This window comes from Protopterus annectens, chromosome 15.part0 (genome assembly GCF_019279795.1).
Source record: "Protopterus annectens isolate FY-2018-M chromosome 15.part0, PAN1.0, whole genome shotgun sequence".
NCBI classification, from domain to species: domain Eukaryota; kingdom Metazoa; phylum Chordata; order Ceratodontiformes; family Protopteridae; genus Protopterus; species Protopterus annectens.
This window is the reverse complement of record NC_056749.1, coordinates 3947602-3968218: the sequence shown is the minus strand read 5'-3', so window position 1 is coordinate 3968218 and position 20617 is coordinate 3947602. Positions and strand designations below refer to the sequence as shown.

The 20617-nt window shown below is 42.6% G+C and overlaps 1 protein-coding gene across 1 annotated transcript in view; it reads right to left on the bottom strand.

The window, feature by feature from the left end:
• Positions 1–20617, bottom strand: part of SLC25A23 (solute carrier family 25 member 23) — a 1355089-nt gene that overhangs the window by 1093594 nt on the left and 240878 nt on the right. The window lies entirely within an intron of this gene.

The following is a 20617-nucleotide window of genomic DNA, read 5'->3' as shown; positions in this document are numbered from 1 at the left end:
ACACAGGATGAGAGGAAGGGGTGGCAGTAAGGTAGATAGGAGGTGAGGTGATAGAGTATAAGGAGTAGAGAAGGTAAGAGTATAGTTTGAGTTGTAAGAGATGTCACTTTATGGGATGTAGAACAGAGGATGAGAGGAAGGGGTGGCAGTAAGGTAGATAGGAGGTGAGGTGACAGAGTATAAGGAGTAGAGAAGGTAAGAGTATAGTTTGAGTTGTAAGAGACATGTCACTTTATGGGATGTAGAACAGAGGATGAGAGGAAGGGATGGCAGTAAGGTAGATAGGAGGTGAGGTGATAGAGTATAAGGAGTAGAGAAGGTAAGAGTATAGTTTGAGTTGTAAGAGACATGTCACTTTATGGGATGTAGAACAGAGGATGAGAAGAAGGGTGGCAGTAAGGTAGATAGGAGGTGAGGTGATAGAGTATAAGGAGTAGAGAAGGTAAGAGTATAGTTTGAGTTGTAAGAGACATGTCACTTTATGGGATGTAGAACAGAGGATGAGAGGAAGGGTGGCAGTAAGGTAGATAGGAGGTGAGGTGATAGAGTATAAGGAGTAGAGAAGGTAAGAGTATAGTTTGAGTTGTAAGAGACATGTCACTTTATGGGATGTAGAACAGAGGATGAGAGGAAGGGGTGGCAGTAAGGTAGATAGGAGGTGAGGTGACAGAGTATAAGGAGTAGAGAAGGTAAGAGTATAGTTTGAGTTGTAAGAGACATGTCACTTTATGGGATGTAGAACAGAGGATGAGAGGAAGGGGTGGCAGTAAGGTAGATATGAGGTGAGGTGACAGAGTATAAGGAGTAAAGAAGGTAAGAGTATAGTTTGAGTTGTAAGAGACATGTCACTTTATGGGATGTAGAACAGAGGATGAGAGGAAGGGCTGGCAGTAAGGTAGATAGGAGGTGAGGTGATAGAGTATAAGGAGTAGAGAAGGTAAGAGTATAGTTTGAGTTGTAAGAGACATGTCACTTTATGGGATGTAGAACATAGGATGAGAGGAAAGGGTGGCAGTAAGGTAGATAGGAGGTGAGGTGATAGAGTATAAGGAGTAGAGAAGGTAAGAGTATAGTTTGAGTTGTAAGAGACATGTCACTTTATGGGATGTAGAACAGAGGATGAGAGGAAGGGTGACAGTAAGGTAGATAGGAGGTGAGGTGACAGAGTATAAGGAGTAGAGAAGGTAAGAGTATAGTTTGAGTTGTAAGAGACATGTCACTTTATGGGATGTAGAACAGAGGATGAGAGGAAGGGGTGGCAGTAAGGTAGATAGGAGGTGAGGTGATAGAGTATAAGGAGTAGAGAAGGTAAGAGTATAGTTTGAGTTGTAAGAGACATGTCACTTTATGGGATGTAGAACAGAGGATGAGAGGAAGGGTGGCAGTAAGGTAGATAGGAGGTGAGGTGATAGAGTATAAGGAGTAGAGAAGGTAAGAGTATAGTTTGAGTTGTAAGAGACATGTCACTTTATGGGATGTAGAACAGAGGATGAGAGGAAGGGATGGCAGTAAGGTAGATAGGAGGTGAGGTGATAGAGTATAAGGAGTAGAGAAGGTAAGAGTATAGTTTGAGTTGTAAGAGACATGTCACTTTATGGGATGTAGAACAGAGGATGAGAGGAAGGGGTGGCAGTAAGGTAGATAGGAGGTGAGGTGACAGAGTATAAGGAGTAGAGAAGGTAAGAGTATAGTTTGAGTTGTAAGAGACATGTCACTTTATGGGATGTAGAACAGAGGATGAGAGGAAGGGGTGGCAGTAAGGTAGATAGGAGGTGAGGTGACAGAGTATAAGGAGTAGAGAAGGTAAGAGTATAGTTTGAGTTGTATGAGACATGTCACTTTATGGGATGTAGGACAGAGGATGAGAGGAAGGGGTGGCAGTAAGGTAGATAGGAGGTGAGGTTATAGAGTATAAAAAGTAGAGAAGGTAAGAGTATAGTTTGAGTTGTAAGAGACATGTCACTTTATGAGATGTAGAACAGAGGATGAGAGGAAGGGTGGCAGTAAGGTAGATAGGAGGTGAGGTGATAGAGTATAAGGAGTAGAGAAGGTAAGAGTATAGTTTGAGTTGTAAGAGACATGTCACTTTATGGGATGTAGAATGGAGGATGAGAGGAAGGGGTGGCAGTAAGGTAGATAGGAGGTGAGGTGATAGAGTATAAGGAGTAGAGAAGGTAAGAGTATAGTTTGAGTTGTAAGAGACATGTCACTTTATGGGATGTAGAACAGAGGATGAGAGGAAGGGATGGCAGTAAGGTAGATAGGAGGTGATGTGACAGTATAAGGAGTAGAGAAGGTAAGAGTATAGTTTGAGTTGTAAGAGACATGTCACTTTATGGGATGTAGAACAGAGGATGAGAGGAAGGGGTGGCAGTAAGGTAGATAGGAGGTGAGGTGATAGAGTATAAGGAGTAGAGTAGTTAAGAGTATAGTTTGAGTTGTAAGAGACATGTCACTTTATGGGATGTAGAACAGAGGATGAGAGGAAGGGTGGCAGTAAGGTAGATAGGAGGTGAGGTGATAGAGTATAAGGAGTAGAGAAGGTAAGAGTATAGTTTGAGTTGTAAGAGACATGTCACTTTATGGGATGTAGAACAGAGGATGAGAGGAAGGGGTGGCAGTAAGGTAGATAGGAGGTGAGGTGATAGAGTATAAGGAGTAGAGAAGGTAAGAGTATAGTTTGAGTTGTAAGAGACGTCACTTTATGGGATGTAGAACAGAGGATGAGAGGAAGGGATGGCAGTAAGGTAGATAGGAGGTGAGGTGATAGAGTATAAGGAGTAGAGAAGGAAGATTATAGTTTGAGTTGTAAGAGACATGTCACTTTATGGGATGTAGAACAGAGGATGAGAGGAAGGGGGCAGTAAGGTAGATAGGAGGTGAGGTGACAGAGTACAAGGAGTAGAAGGTAAGAGTATAGTTTGAGTTGTAAGAGACATGTCACTTTATGAGATGTAGAACAGAGGATGAGAGGAAGGGTGGCAGTAAGGTAGATAGGAGGTGAGGTGACAGAGTATAAGGAGTAGAGAAGGTAAGAGTATAGTTTGAGTTGTAAGAGACATGTCACTTTATGGGATGTAGAACAGAGGATGAGAGGAAGGGGTGGCAGTAAGGTAGATAGGAGGTGAGGTGATAGAGTATAAGGAGTAGAGAAGGTAAGAGTATAGTTTGAGTTGTAAGAGACATGTCACTTTATGGGATGTATAACAGAGGATGAGAGGAAGGGGTGGCAGTAAGGTAGATAGGAGGTGAGGTGATGGAGCATAAGGAGTAGAGAAAGTAAGAGTATAGTTTGAGCTGTAAGAGACATGTCACTTTATGGGATGTAGAACACAGGATGAGAGGAAGGGGTGGCAGTAAGGTAGATAGGAGGTGAGGTGAGTATAAGGAGTAGAGTAAGAGTATAGTTTGAGTTGCAAGGGACATGTCACTTTATGTGGTGTAGAACAGAGGATGAGAGGAAGGGATGGCAGTAAGGTAGATGGGAGGTGAGGTGACAGAGTATAAGGAGTAGAGAAGGTAAGAGTATAGTTTGAGTTGTAAGAGACATGTCACTTTATGGGATGTAGAACAGAGGATGAGAGGAAGGGGTGGCAGTAAGGTAGATAGGAGGTGAGGTGATAGAGTATAAGGAGTAGAGAAGGTAAGAGTATAGTTTGAGTTGTAAGAGACATGTCACTTTATGGGATGTAGAACAGAGGATGAGAGGAAGGGGTGGCAGTAAGGTAGATAGGAGGTGAGGTGATAGAGTATAAGGAGTAGAGAAGGTAAGAGTATAGTATGAGTTGTAAGAGACATGTCACTTTATGGGATGTAGAACAGAGGATGAGAGGAAGGGATGGCAGTAAGGTAGCTAGGAGATGAGGTGACAGAGTATAAGGAGTAGAGAAGGTAAGAGTATAGTTTGAGTTGTATGAGACATGTCACTTTATGGGATGTAGAACAGAGGATGAGAGGAAGTGGTGGCAGTAAGGTAGATAGGAGGTGAGGTGATAGAGTATAAGGAGTAGAGAAGGTAAGAGTATAGTTTGAGTTGTAAGAGACATGTCACTTTATGGGATGTAGAACAGAGGATGAGAGGAAGGGGTGGCAGTAAGGTAGATAGGAGGTGAGGTGATAGAGTATAAGGAGTAGAGAAGGTAAGAGTATAGTTTGAGTTGTAAGAGACATGTCACTTTATGGGATGTAGAACAGAGGATGAGAGGAAGGGGTGGCAGTAAGGTAGATAGGAGGTGAGGTGACAGAGTATAAGGAGTAGAAAAGGTAAGAGTATAGTTTGAGTTGTAATAGACATGTCACTTTATGGGATGTAGAACAGAGGATGAGAGGAAGGGGTGGCAGTAAGGTAGATAGGAGGTGAGGTGATAGAGTATAAGGAGTAGAGAAGGTAAGAGTATAGTTTGAGTTGTAAGAGACATGTCACTTTATGGGATGTAGAACAGAGGATGAGAGGAAGGGTGGCAGTAAGGTAGATAGGAGGTGAGATGACAGAGTATAAGGAGTAGAGAAGGTAAGAGTATAGTTTGAGTTGTAAGAGACATGTCACTTTATGGGATGTAGAACAGAGGATGAGAGGAAGGGGTGGCAGTAAGGTAGATAGGAGGTGAGGTGACAGAGTATAAGGAGTAGAGAAGGTAAGAGTATAGTTTGAGTTGTAAGAGACATGTCACTTTATGGGATGTAGAACAGAGGATGAGAGGAAGGGTGGCAGTAAGGTAGATAGGAGGTGAGGTGATGGAGTATAAGGAGTAGAGAAGGTAAGAGTATAGTTTGAGTTGTAAGAGACATGTCACTTTATGGGATGTAGAACATAGGATGAGAGGAAGGGGTGACAGTAAGGTAGATAGGAGGTGAGGTGACAGAGTATTATGAGTAGAGAAGGTAAGAGTATAGTTTGAGTTGTAAGAGACATGTCACTTTATGGGATGTAGAACAGAGGATGAGAGGAAGGGGTGGCAGTAAGGTAGATAGGAGGTGAGGTGATAGAGTATAAGGAGTAGAGAAGGTAAGAGTATAGTTTGAGTTGTAAGAGACATGTCACTTTATGGGATGTAGAACAGAGGATGAGAGGAAGGGTGGCAGTAAGGTAGATAGGAGGTGAGGTGATAGAGTATAAGGAGTAGAGAAGGTAAGAGTATAGTTTGAGTTGTAAGAGACATGTCACTTTATGGGATGTAGAACAGAGGATGAGAGGAAGGGATGGCAGTAAGGTAGATAGGAGGTGAGGTGATAGAGTATAAGGAGTAGAGAAGGTAAGAGTATAGTTTGAGTTGTAAGAGACATGTCACCTTATGGGATGTAGAACAGAGGATGAGAGGAAGGGTGGCAGTAAGGTAGATAGGAGGTGAGGTGACAGAGTATAAGGAGTAGAGAAGGTAAGAGTATAGTTTGAGTTGTAAGAGACATGTCACTTTATGGGATGTAGAACAGAGGATGAGAGGAAGGGGTGGCAGTAAGGTAGATGGGAGGTGAGGTGACAGAGTATAAGGAGTAGAGAAGGTAAGAGTATAGTTTGAGTTGTAAGAGACATGTCACTTTATGGGATGTAGAACAGAGGATGAGAGGAAGGGTGGCAGTAAGGTAGATAGGAGGTGAGGTGATAGAGTATAAGGAGTAGAGAAGGTAAGAGTATAGTTTGAGTTGTAAGAGACATGTCACTTTATGGGATGTAGAACAGAGGATGAGAGGAAGGGGTGGCAGTAAGGTAGATAGGAGGTGAGGTGATAGAGTATAAGGAGTAGAGAAGGTAAGAGTATAGTTTGAGTTGTAAGAGACATGTCACTTTATGGGATGTAGAACAGAGGATGAGAGGAAAGGGGTGGCAAGGTAGATAGGAGGTGATGTGACAGAGTATAAGGAGTAGAGAAGGTAAGAGTATAGTTTGAGTTGTAAGAGACATGTCACTTTATGGGATGTAGAACAGAGGATGAGAGGAAGGGTGGCAGTAAGGTAGATAGGAGGTGAGGTGATAGAGTATAAGGAGTAGAGAAGGTAAGAGTATAGTTTGAGTTGTAAGAGACATGTCACTTTATGGGATGTAGAACAGAGGATGAGAGGAAGGGTGGCAGTAAGGTAGATAGGAGGTGAGGTGATAGAGTATAAGGAGTAGAGAAGGTAAGAGTATAGTTTGAGTTGTAAGAGACATGTCACTTTATGGGATGTAGAACAGAGGATGAGAGGAAGGGGTGGCAGTAAGGTAGATAGGAGATGAGGTGACAGAGTATAAGGAGTAGAGAAGGTAAGAGTATAGTTTGAGTTGTAAGAGACATGTCACTTTATGGGATGTAGAACAGAGGATGAGAGGAAGGGTGGCAGTAAGGTAGATAGGAGGTGAGGTGATAGAGTATAAGGAGTAGAGAAGGTAAGAGTATAGTTTGAGTTGTAAGAGACATGTCACTTTATGGGATGTAGAACAGAGGATGAGAGGAAGGGTGGGAGTAAGGTAGATAGGAGGTGAGGTGATAGAGTATAAGGAGTAGAGAAGGTAAGAGTATAGTTTGAGTTGTAAGAGACATGTCACTTTATGGGATGTAGAACAGAGGATGAGAGGAAGGGGTGGCAGTAAGGTAGATAGGAGGTGAGGTGACAGGTATAAGGAGTAGAAGGTAAGAGTATAGTTTGAGTTATAATAGACATGTCACTTTATGGGATGTAGAACACAGGATGAGAGGAAGGGATGGCAGTAAAGTAGATGGGAGGTGAGGTGATAGAGTATAAGGAGTAGAGAAGGTAAGATTATAGTTTGAGTTGTAAGAGACATGTCACTTTATGGGATGTAGAACAGAGGATGAGAGGAAGAGGTGGCAGTAAGGTAGATAGGAGGTGAGGTGACAGAGTATAAGGAGTAAAGAAGGTAAGAGTATAGTTTGAGTTGTAAGAGACATGTCACTTTATGGGATGTAGAACAGAGGATGAGAGGAAGGGGTGGCAGTAAGGTAGATAGGAGGTGAGGTGACAGAGTATAAGGAGTAGAGAAGGTAAGAGTATAGTTTGAGTTGCAAGGGACATGTCACTTTATGGGATGTAGAACAGAGGATGAGAGGAAGTTGTGGCAGTAAGGTAGATAGGAGGTGAGGTGATGGAGTATAAGGAGTAGAGAAGGTAAGAGTATAGTTTGAGTTGTAAGAGACATGTCACTTTATGGGATGTAGAACAGAGGATGAGAGAAGGGTGGCAGTGGAGGTGATAAAGAGAAGGTAAGAGTATAGTTTGTTGTAGAGACGTCACTTTATGGGATGTAGAACAGAGGATGAGAGGAAGGGTGGCAGTAAGGTAGATAGGAGGTGAGGTGATAGTATAAGGAGTAGAGAAGGTAAGAGTATAGTTTGAGTTGTAAGAGACATGTCACTTTATGGGATGTAGAACAGAGGATGAAAGGAAGGGGTGGCCGTAAGGTAGAGAAGGTAAGAGTATAGTTTGAGTTGGAAGAGACATGTCACTTTATGGGATGTAGAACAGAGGAAGAGAGGAAGGGTGGCAGTAAGGTAGATAGGAGGTGAGGTGATAGAGTATAAGGAGTAGAGAAGGTAAGAGTATAGTTTGAGTTGTAAGAGACATGTCACTTTATGGGATGTAGAACAGAGGATGAGAGGAAGGGTGGCAGTAAGGTAGATAGGAGGTGAGGTGACAGAGTATAAGGAGTAGAGAAGGTAAGAGTATAGTTTGAGTTGTAAGAGACATGTCACTTTATGGGATGTAGAACAGAGGATGAGAGGAAGGGGTGGCAGTAAGGTAGATAGGAGGTGAGGTGACAGAGTATAAGGAGTAGAGAAGGTAAGAGTATAGTTTGAGTTGTAGAGACATGTCACTTTATGGGATGTAGAACAGAGGATGAGAGGAAGGGGTGGCAGTAAGGTAGATAGGAGGTGAGGTGATAGAGTATAAGGAGTAGAGAAGGTAAGAGTATAGTTTGAGTTGTAAGAGACATGTCACTTTATGGGATGTAGAACACAGGATGAGAGGAAGGGGTGGCAGTAAGGTAGATAGGAGGTGAGGTGATAGAGTATAAGGAGTAGAGAAGGTAAGAGTATAGTTTGAGTTGTAAGAGACATGTCACTTTATGGGATGTAGAACAGAGGATGAGAGGAAGGTGTGGCAGTAAGGTAGATAGGAGTTGAGGTGACAGAGTATAAGGAGTAGAGAAGGTAAGAGTATAGTTTGAGTTGTAATAGACATGTCACCCTATGGGATGTAGAACAGAGGATGAGAGGAAGGGGTGGCAGTAAGGTAGATAGGAGGTGAGGTGATAGAGTATAAGGAGTAGAGAAGGTAAGAGTATAGTTTGAGTTGTAAGAGACATGTCACTTTATGGGATGTAGAACAGAGGATGAGAGGAAGGGGTGGCAGTAAGGTAGATAGGAGGTGAGATGACAGAGTATAAGGAGTAGAGAAGGTAAGAGTATAGTTTGAGTTGTAAGAGACATGTCACTTTATGGGATGTAGAACAGAGGATGAGAGGAAGGGGTGGCAGTAAGGTAGATAGGAGGTGAGGTGACAGAGTAAAAGGAGTAGAGAAGGTAAGAGTATAGTTTGAGTTGTAAGAGACATGTCACTTTATGGGATGTAGAACACAGGATGAGAGGAAGGGGTGGCAGTAAGGTAGATAGGAGGTGAGGTGATGGAGTATAAGGAGTAGAGAAGGTAAGAGTATAGTTTGAGTTGTAAGAGACATGTCACTGTATGGGATGTAGAACAGAGGATGAGAGGAAGGGTGGCAGTAAGGTAGATAGGAGGTGAGGTGATAGAGTATAAGGAGTAGAGAAGGTAAGAGTATAGTTTGAGTTGTAAGAGACATGTCACTTTATGGGATGTAGAACAGAGGATGAGAGGAAGGGGTGGCAGTAAGGTAGATAGGAGGTGAGGTGATGGAGTATAAGGAGTAGAGAAGGTAAGAGTATAGTTTGAGTTGTAAGATACGTCACTTTATGGGATGTAGAACAGAGGATGAGAGGAAGGTGTGGCAGTAAGGTAGATAGGAGGTGAGGTGATGGAGTATAAGGAGTAGAGAAGGTAAGAGTATAGTTTGAGTTGTAAGAGACATGTCACTTTATGGGATGTAGAACAGAGGATGAGAGGAAGGGGTGGCAGTAAGGTAGATAGGAGGTGAGGTGATAGAGTATAAGGAGTAGAGAAGGTAAGAGTATAGTTTGAGTTGTAAGAGACGTCACTTTATGGGATGTAGAACAGAGGATGAGAGGAAGGGGTGGCAGTAAGGTTGATAGGAGGTGAGGTGACAGAGTATAAGGAGTAGAGAAGGTAAGAGTATAGTTTGAGTTGCAAGGGACATGTCACTTTATGTGGTGTAGAACAGAGGATGAGAGGAAGGGATGGCAGTAAGGTAGATGGGAGGTGAGGTGACAGAGTATAAGGAGTAGAGAAGGTAAGAGTATAGTTTGAGTTGTAAGAGACATGTCACTTTATGGGATGTAGAACAGAGGATGAGAGGAAGGGGTGGCAGTAAGGTAGATAGGAGGTGAGCTGATAGAGTGTAAGGAGTAGAGAAGGTAAGAGTATAGTTTGAGTTGTAAGAGGCATGTCACTTTATGGGATGTAGAACAGAGGATGAGAGGACGGGTGGCAGTAAGGTAGATAGGAGGTGAGGTGACAGAGTATAAGGAGTAGAGAAGGTAAGAGTATAGTTTGAGTTGTAAGAGATGTTACTTTATGGGATGTAGAACAGAGGATGAGAGGAAGGGGTGGCAGTAAGGTAGATAGGAGGTGAGGTGACAGAGTATAAGGAGTAGAGAAGGTAAGAGTATAGTTTGAGTTGTAAGAGATGTCACTTTATGGGATGTAGAACAGAGGATGAGAGGAAGGGGTGGCAGTAAGGTAGATAGGAGGTGAGGTGATAGAGTATAAGGAGTAGAGAAGGTAAGAGTAGAGTTTGAGTTGTAAGAGATGTCACTTTATGGGATGTAGAACAGAGGATGAGAGGAAGGGGTGGCAGTAAGGTAGATAGGAGGTGAGGTGATAAAGTATAAGGAGTAGAGAAGGTAAGAGTAGAGTTTGAGTTGTAAGAGACATGTCACTGTATGGGATGTAGAACAGAGGATGAGAGGAAGGGCTGGGAGTAAGGTAGATAGGAGGTGAGGTGATGGAGTATAAGGAGTAGAGAAGGTAAGAGTATAGTTTGAGTTGTAAGAGACATGTCACTTTATGGGATGTAGAACAGAGGATGAGAGGAAGGGGTGGGAGTAAGGTATAGTAGTCTTTGATAGGGGATAGTAGGTAAGTGTGGGGAGGAGCACAGAAGGGAGGTAGTATGAGAACAGGAAGTAGATGGGTGGGGATTTGGGAGGAAGTGAGGGGGTGTGGATTTATGGATAGGTATAAAGGTAATGATATGGGGTGGGTGGAAATGGGAGTGGGAGCTGTGCGAAGTGAGTGGAGTGAACGGAGCAGGGCTACACCTTTCAGCTAGTCCAGGGACACTTACTAGAGATGTTACACCTGGAGGGCTTTCAGCTGCAATTAGAGCAAATATGGCATCCAGGGTTTTTAAAACCTTTGGTGTGTTTTACCTGAGCAATCACTTGGGGGTGGGGAAGGGAGGGAAACCTTCAACTGGAATTTAAAGTAGCAGGGGAGAATCCAAGGGACTCTGCTAAAAGTACAGTTTTGTACCTACCATAAATGTAGATGTTCGAGTGCTAATACAGCTGCAGTAATCACAGATGGGTTTTCTGCTGTCAGGCGGGTCCTCGGTTGGCCGAATTCCAAAGTCTAGGTCCGGCTTCGGTTGTTGTCACTTTCTTTCCTGACGTCAGTGTGACAGGGGTATATAAGACACAGCCGACGCCATATTCTTCAGTCTTTCTTGCCCCAGATGTCAGGTGCCCCCAGAAGGAAGGCAATACATAAATTATATATATATATATATATATATATATATATATATATCTATATATATATAGTCAAGGAATGCAATATAATCAAAAATCAGTAGTTGCAAGCAAATACACCATAGAAGGATAACCCAATCAGGTTGTATGAGGAGGTGTTAGCCACTAGGCCTTTACCAAGAGGGGAAAGAGGGAGGGAAACCTGTACTGCAGCTGTATTAGCACTCGAACATCTACATTTATGGTAGGTACAAAACTGTACTATGTTCATCGTGCATACAGCTGCAGTAATCACAGATGGGTAGAATCCCAAAGCTACACAAAGGGTGGTAGGCACTAGGTGGAACTGGGAGCAGCCAGAATGCCCTGCAACACAGCAGTGGCAAAGCCTGCTCTAGTTTTGGAATATAAAGGCAGGTGGTAGTGTTTTGTGAAGGTATGCACCGAACTCCAAGTGGCTGCCTCCAAAATATCTTTGGTAGGGACTCCTCTGAGGAAGGCTGTAGAGGTAGCTGTGGCCCTTGTGGAGTGGGATCTGATGCCTGTAGGAACAGGTTTGCCATGAAAGGAGTAACAAAACCGTATGCAATGGCCTATCCATTTTGAAATTGTCTGTTTGGAAATTGGCTTCCCTTGAGCTCCTACAGCATAGGACACAAAAAGTTGTTCTGATTTCCTGAAGGGCTGTGTTCTGTCCAAATAGTAACGTAGCTGTCTATGGATGTCTAAGGAATGTAGCAGCCTTTCCCCTTTATTTTGAGGATTGGGGTAAAAGGTAGGTAAGTGTATGGCCTGATTTAAAGCTACCCTGGAAACTACCTTAGGCATAAATGACAGGTTGGTTCGTAGGGAAACCTTGTCCTGATGGAAGATGAGAAAGGGCTGCACAGCCATGAGGGCTTGTAGTTCCGAAACCCTACGAGCTGAGGTAATGGCCAGAAGGAAAGCTGTTTTCCAGGACAAATATTGCAAATCTGTTGAGTCAGCTGGTTCAAAGGGAGGTAATGTTAATTTTTCTAGAATGTAGTTAAGATCCCAGGCTGGTATTGGTTGTTTTCTTGGAGGTCTTATATTCTTAGCTCCTCTGAGGAACTGTCTTAAAAGTGGGTGAGAGAATAAGGGTGGATCAGTGTTGTATTCTGCAGAAATGGCTGAGGCATGAATTTTGATGGAGGAGAATGAAAGTCCACTGTTCAACAGCTCAGCTAGATACTGTAATATCTGAGGCAAATTCAGTTTTCTAGGATCCTGGCCTTTTTTCTCATTCCAAGTGCAAAAACGTTTCCATTTTGCGGAGTAAGCCTTTCTAGTAGACGGCCTTCTGGCCTCCAAAATGACATCCTGCACCTCTTTGGAGAGTAGGGTCTGTTGTGGTGTTAAGGAATTTTTCATGCAGCCAGATTTAGAGTTTTCAGCTGACTGTGAAGAGTTTTGTAGCTGTGCTGAGTCAGTAGAAGAGGCATTAGAGGTAGGGTCTAGGGAGGAGTATGTGTTAGGCTCCTCAGGAGTGGGTACCAGTGTTGTCTTGGCCATTCTGGAGCAATCAGTATCATCTTCGGTCTGTCTGCTCTTGTTTTCAAGAGCACCTTGGTCAGAAGAGGCAAAGGTGGGAAAGTGTAAACTGTCCATGCTGCCCAACTGAAAGAAAGGGCGTCCACTCTCCAGGCCTTTGGATGAAAGGTCCTTGAACAGAACTTTTTCAATTGATGATTCCTGTGGGAGGCGAAGAGATCTATGTCTGGTCTTCTCCACGCCTGGATTATCTTTGTAAACACTTGAGGATGCAACTTCCATTCGTGTGGATCTGTCATATTTCTGCTTAGATTGTCTGCCAGCATGTTTTCCAATCCTGGCAAGTACTGTGCTTGAAGATCGATTTGCCATTCCAGAGCCAAGTTCCAAAGTGACATGGCTAGCCTGCACAGGGGGTATGAATGTGTTCCACCTTGTTTGTTTATGTACCACATTACTGTGGTGTTGTCTGTTCTTATCAATAATTGCCCTGGATGCAGGAGGTCCTTGAAAATTGTAATTGCATTTATCACTGCTAGCATTTCTTTTTGATTGATGTGAAGGTGCTTTTCCTTTTGGGACCATTTGCCCTGAATGCACCTGTCTGCCATGTGCGTCCCCCAGGCGTAGTCTGAGGTGTCTTTTGTGATGACTTAATTTGCTTGAGGCTTGCAGAATAGAAGACCTGTGTTTGTTTGGCATGCTTGGGCCCACCATAGAAATTCCTTTTGCAAACATGGAATTATTGGTATTATTGTTTCCAAACTGTGGCTGTGTTGAGACCATAGGTTTTTTTAGGTACAATTGAAGTTTCCTCATATGCAACTTTGCACATGGGATTAGAAGAATGCAAGATGCCATGAAGCCCAGAGCCTGCAGGATTTTCCTTGCAGTGAGCCTGGTACAATTTGCTAGTATTTTGAAGTAATGAGTTAGTTGCCCTTGTTTTTCTGGCATAAGATAGGCCATCTGGGTGTTTGTGTCCAAGTTGGCACCCAGGAAAGTTATTTTCTGAGATGGTGTTAGCCTGGATTTTTCCTTGTTGACTGTGTATCCCAGAGAATTCCATAACCGTGTTACATAAACCAGATGTTCCAGAAGTATGTGCTTGTTGTCCGCTTGGATCAGGCAGTCATCCAAATAAGGGTAAATTTGTATCCCTTGAAGACTGCAGTAGGCAATTACTGATGCCAGGCATTTCATGAATACTCTGGGCACAGTAGATAAGCCAAAGGGCAATGCAGAGAATTGATAGTGGATTGAACCTGCAAGAAATCTGAGGTATCTTCTGCAGTTTTGTCTGATTGGGACATGCAGGTATGCCTCCTTGAGGTCCAATGTTACCAGCCAAAACTCCTCGCCCAGCACGGGAAGAAGCTGCTGTAATGTGAGCATCTTGAATTTTGGTACGAGTAGAAATGTGTTTAGGATGGATAAGTCCAAAATGGGTCTCCAGTCGATTCCTTTCCTTGGTACCAGAAAAAGTCTGGAATAAAAACCTTGACCTTGTTCGTGAGTAGGTACCTCTTGAATAGCTTTCATGGCCATAAGCTTTGAAATTTGTATTTGAGCCTCTGCCCTTTGATTGTGTGGCAGGTTCGGCATGCCTCTCATTTTTGGAAGAGTGTGAAAATGAAATCTGTAGCCTCTGTTTATAATGTCCAGGATCCATTTGTCTGTTGTGATAATATGCCAACTTCTTGTAAATAATGCCAGCTTTCCTCCCAAGGGTGCTGTCAGCTGAGACTTGCTTGGCATGAAAAGGGGAAAGTCATTGGGTTTGTTTCCTGTATTGTTGTGCACTGTCCTCGCCACCTCTTGGTGCTGGAGTCTGCCATTGTCTGCCTCTATATGATCCTTGAGGTTGTCCTCTGCTCCTTGTGCGCCTGTATCTACCTCTTTGTGGCTTGTCCGTGGCTGGAAAGGACCAGTTCTTTGAAGGCCAATTTCTGCTAAAACGTGGTGGTTGAACCTGTAGAAAAGCTTTGACAGTTTGCATAGATTTAACTTTTTCTTCCATTTTCCGTAGTATCTCCTCAGCATTAGTACCAAATAGTACATTCTTTTGTAAAGGAGCATCTAGTAGCTTAGCTTAGCTTTAACATGGTCAGGCAAGGTTTGTTCCCTAAGCCAGGCATGTCTACGAATGACTGATCCTGTCACAGCAGTTCTACTTGAGGCCTCTAGGGCATCATAGCCACATTGTAAGGTGTGTTTATCCACTTGTTCTGCACTATGCATCATATCCTGCAACTCCTTCAAATCTGGTTGTTCAGGTTGAGACATTTTATTTCTTAGTTGTGATAACAGAAACTGCTGATATTTAAGCATATGGAACTGACAATTTAAGGCCCTCATGGCTAGGGTGGCCGAGGTATATACCTTTTTTCCCCACCTTTCTAAGAATCTAGACTCTCTTTTGGAAGGTAGTGGATTCTTAGCAGTAGAGGCCTTCATTCCCTTGGGGCCTTGAGAAATGGTTTCAGGGTCAGCATTATGGCTTTTGTAAAGAAATTGGTGAGAGTTAGGAACTCTGTAGTACCTATCAGGCTTGACTGGAGCAGGAGGCAGGGAATCCGGATTTAGGCAAGCCTCCGAGGAAACATCATCAAGTATGTCCAAGACAGGAGGTATCGCCAGAGGTCTGTGCTGAGGTAACAAAAGAAATTCCCTAAGTCTTTTCTTGGAATCAGAAAAGTCTTGGCCTTCCCAATGGAAGTTCCCTCAAGGTGTGCAAGGTTTCCCCAAAAGAAAAATCCTCTGGGGGAGATACAGAAGGAATGGACTACTCAGCATCCACATCTTCAAAAGGGGAGTACGAGTGTTCCTCTTCATCAGAATGTTCTGAAAAAATGGAATCCTGGTCAGAAGAGGCAGAAGCTTCCTCCACTCTGGGTCTCTTGTCTGGAGGGGGCTGGGAACCCCTGATAAGAGTAATTAAATCCTCAGCCATTTTTAGCATCTGCTTTTTAGGCATGGGTCCTGGAGATGGGCCCTGTGCAACAGGCCTCTTGGGATGCATGGCTGATTTGGACTTAGTAAAGGCCTTAATGGAGAAGGAAGATGAGGGTCTAAAGACACCATGGGTGGAAGTGGACCTATCCACATTAGGAGGCTCAGCACTCACAGTGGCTTCGGTGGTTGTATTCTGGGTATGGGTCGAGGTACCTGTGGTCTCGGTTACAGAGGACACTGCCAAAGAAGTGTCATCGGAAGTCAGGGGCTGCGTAGGTGCCTCGCTGAGAACCGGACCACGTGTAGCCGGTTTTGGCGTGGTGTCGGCAGAGACCGCGGGCCTCGCGTGTCGGTCTTTGTCCTTGCGTTTTTTGGACAAAACGGTAGTCGGAGTATCCGACGACATTTTATAATCAAAGGTTTTACCAAAAAAGTGCTGGGCGAACTCCGCCCGACGCTTAATAGTGCGTTTATTGAAAGTAGCGCAAAAGCGACAGGCTGAGACGTCGTGGTCTGGGCCTAAACAAGGTATGCAGAGGGAATGGAAATCCTTATGCGGTATTTGCTTCCCACAAGAAATACAATTGTTAACTTTGTCTGACATCGGTCTGAGGCAAGAAAAGTTTCCCCAACGGGGTACTTAGCTTTAAAGAAGACTTCGGTTTCCAATTATTCGTAATTTCAGGAGCTGGCCGACCGGCACTTGCGAACTGCTTCTGCTTCGGGCACCGCGCGGCAAAAAAGACTGAAGAATATGGCGTCGGCTGTGTCTTATATACCCCTGTCGCACTGACGTCAGGAAAGAAAGCGACAACAACCGACGCCGGACCTAGACTTTGGAATTCGGCCGACCGAGGACCTGCCTGACGGCAGAAAACCCATCTGTGATTACTGCAGCTGTATGCACAATGAACATCCTAGCTAATTATCAAGGACAGCCAAGGAAATAAGGTAAACATACAGGCATCCTTGTTCAAGGACTGGAAGGTTTCTCCAAAAAAAAAACTATATGTAGGAATACACCACAGGTGGAAGTTGTATGCTGCTTACTAGTCTGCAATGGCAGATTTTATTCTCTTTTATATTTGTATTCCCCTTTGCTCATTGTTTGCTGCACACAATGTAGCTAAAGATAAAAGCAGCTGGAGACTTTGCACCTCTGTTTGGTGTTTAGTGAAGAACAAGTATTGAGGATGAGGGACTGAAGGCTATGACTATTGAGAAGGGCTAAATACCTTCACATATAACAAATTATCAACAGTGAAATGGAATGAAAGGGGTGGGGGTGGGCTAAGAGGAAGAAGGTTTGCAGCTATTGCCCCTGGGGTATGCACTCTAGCTGTCTGTAACAGATTTTAACAAGGCATAACAGTAGTCACAAAAGCTGGCACCTACACTACAGAAGTGGCAAAAACAAGGTTCCTGGAGTTAAACCAGGTGCTGCAGTCTATTTTTGGATGATTGCTGGTTAGAGTTTTCTTTGCTTTTAGCTGGGATGAGAGGATTTCTTGCTCACACAAGTGAGGGGGGGGGACCCAAAGCGATCAGGTCCTCAGTGGCTACTACACAAGCAGCAACAACAAGGTTCCTGGAGTTAAACCAGGGGCTGCAGTCTATTTCTGGATGATTGCTGGTAAGAGTTTTCTTTGCTTTTAGCTGGAGTGAGAAGATTCCTTGCTCACACAAGTGGGGGTGGGGACCCAAAGCGATCAGGTCCTCAGTGGCTACTACACAAGCGGCAACAACAAGGTTCCTGGAGTTAAACCAGGGGCTGTAGTCTATTTTTGGAAGGTTGCTGGTTAGAGCTTTCTTTGCTTTTAGCTGGAGTGAGAGGATTCCTTGTTCACACAAGTGGGGTGGCAAAGCGATCAGGTCCTCAGTGGCTAAGAGATTTTACACCTGGAGGGTTTTCAGCTGCAATTGATATTGCAGATCCAAAGTAATTATTAAACATCAGACTCACATATACAGGTGCAAGGGCTTCACCTGTTTAGATGGTTCCGTGAAACCTTCCTTTCCTACTGTCCATTCTTCAAAGGGCAGCTGTATATAAAACAATTCAAATGATATCGTTTCAACAGAACTGTAGTATTGTCATTTAGTTGTTTTCGTTGATTTAACAATCCCAAACAAACTGGATAGACATTCCTGACTGAAAAACGTCCTTATGCACATTATATTTTGCTAAGTCTCCAGAAGCAAGTTCAGAAGTCATTCCTTAATATAAATTTCAGACCCTTGTATTGTAGGAGGTTTCCCTTGTACACAGTGAGTTCAGAAACCAACTGTAATAGTGAATAAGTGCACAACAACACTTGCACTTCACCTCCCACTCTTGCTAATGGATTTACATGTTTAATTCGTACCAGTTGAGAATCTCAGTGCAGTGGTCATCACTGCTGACTCACATCTCTCTGTTTTCTAGTTAAATTCCTCAAACCCACGTGAGGCTGCCTTCTGTGTGGAGTCTGCATGCCCTCCCTCTGTCCACGTGGACTTTCACAGTGTGCTCTGGTTTCCTTCCACATTCTAAAGAAGCACCACATGTGAAAAGAAAAATATATTTTATGAACATCACAGAAGGCTTCACTTGATGTATAAAAGTTTCAAGAAAATAGTTTTCCCTTGCTTGCATTCTGATTTGTCATTATTTTTTTCCAGTCAGACATGGTATACAAAAAAGGTATGTTAAAAACTGGAAAAGCAGAGGTCATACAGGAAAGGGACAATGGTGACCTAACAATCCTCAAACCTACCCATTGGTGTGCAAAGCATATGTATGTTTGTGTGTTGTGTGTGTGTGTGTGTGTGTGTGTGTGTGTGTGTGTGCGTGTGTGTGTGTGTGTGCGTGTGTGCGTGTGTGTGTGTGTGTGCATGTGTGTGTGTGTGTGTGTAAGTATGTATATCTATAGCTATATCTATCTATATCTATCTATATCTATCTATATATATATATATATATATATATATATATATATATATATATATATATATATATATATATATATATATAAAATCTATATCAATATATAATTTATATATATATATATATATATATATATATATATAATATAGCCAATGAGTGCACGACTAAACATGTGCATGGAAATACATATAAAAGTCACAAACAAATAAATCCAGCACTCACAATATCCGCCATTTTCATAATATAAACAGGCCCACAAGATGGTATTCACAGGCAGACTGCTAGGCCTGCTGAGTTTGTTACAGACAGACTATTCTTTTGGACTATTGCAGAGTTTGTTACAGCCAGATTATTAGGCCTGCAACATTTGTTACAGCTTGATGAGTTTGTTATGGAAAAAAATCCGCTATCTGGGATTATCTGAGCCACACTCATTCTTTAATTGCTGTTGATACCATCAGCAACAGGGTTTTGTTTAATAATATTTTAAAAGTAGACGGAGGTAATCTGGAGGGCTCAAGTGAAGTCTGGTATCCAACCTGTGACCCAGAGGGTAACAGGACTAATAAGAAACAGAGTAGAAAGGAATAGTCCAGATAAAATCTCTTAAGCTAGCAGATCTAGGAGACTCTTTCTCTGATATCCTCCCTGTGGAAGGAATAAAGACACCTTGATGAAGATTCCAGTTGTTTATTCAGTTAAGCAGGCAGATGCATGAGTGTTCTTGCCTCATAAAAGCAGTCATTTTCAATGATCAAAGTGTAAACTGCTCTATTATATGGACCTGATGAAACACCCGTGAAAGTGTTTCTTAAACATAGTTCTGTAGTTGTAGCTCATTGTATGTTGTCATGTTTTGTTTGTTAGTAGTTGAAAATAAAAATAAAGCCCTTTAACAAGGAATGAGGTTCCAGAGCTGCTGAGCTGGTAAACCCTCACAGGTCTTTCAGGAATATTCAAATAAGGGACTAACCTCTAAGCTTTGGGATTGGCTCCTTGTTTTTCCATCTCCCAGATTTTCCTTCAATTAGCTCCCATGGAACCTCTCACCATTGTCTGTAACTGTCTTTAAATAACTGACCTGTTGAATGTAATGTATTGAAACAAGAACACTTGCTCACTACTACCTACTTAACTGAATAAACTACTGGAAACTTTATCAAGGTGTCTTTACTCCTCCCACAGGAAAGGTATCAGAGGAAGAGTGTCTTAGATCTGCTAGCTTAAGTGATTTTATCTGGACTATTCTTTGTACTCTGTACATTTTTAAAAGGAGGGGAAGCACTAACATCCTGGAAGAAAGCTGTGATGGCTGTAATACTCAAAGATAATAAAGACCGATCAGACCCAGCTTCATATAGGCCTATTTAAATTTTAAACCATGACCATAAAGTGTTTATGTCTGTAATAGCTAAAAGAATGCAAAGGTGTTGCAAAATTTGAAAGATCTGGATCAGTGTGGTTTTGTAGAGAGAAGCAAACATTTGACAACATTAACAGAACGATGACGATCCAGATGGAAGATGAATGTAAGAAAATGCCTCTGTTGTTGGTGGCTCTTGACATAGAGAAAGCATTGATAGAGTAAGCTTGGATTCTGAGTAGATCCATGGAAGCATTTGCAGTCCATGATACAGTAATAAGGTTAATTAGAAGGATCTCTGAAGGACTGAGGGCAAGAAGTAAAGTGGGAGGGTTCCTCTCAGGCAAGCTGTGTTTGAACGGAAGACCCAGACAGGGGTGTCATCTTTCCTCTTTGTTATTTGCATTATGTTAGGAGCCAATAGCAAAGAAAATAAAGGACTCAGAAATGTGAGGATATAATTGGTACTTCATTTGCAAATTATATTATTTTGTATCTGTAAAATAGAAACGGACATCTTAGTGTTCTGGAACATTCTGAGATAGTTTTAAGTTTTTTAGGGATATAAAATTAGTGAACGCAAAACAAAAGCTATAGCTGTAAACTATGTAGCCACACATGGATTGGTTCAGCAATATCCATACCTATGGAAGCCCAATAAAATGAAGTATTTAGGAGTATGGATTAAAAAGGATTCAGTTATGACAAAAGGATATGTGAGAAGAGGCTAAACCAAAGACAATAAAAAAATGAGAAACTGGAAGCTCATGTTTATGGATATGGATAGCAAGATACAAGCAGTTCAAACTGTTTAAGTCCTTTAGTTTTATACACAGGTCAGACATATTTTTAGCAACCACAGGAGATGTTGCGGATAGTAATTTAATAAAGAGCTGAAGGATTTTATCGGAGAGGGCAAGAGTCAAGTGGGATAAATTGATACTTTCAACAGAACAAGGTGGTTTAGGATTACACAATTTGAAGGGATATTTTAGAACTAGCGGTTAAGGCTCATATGCA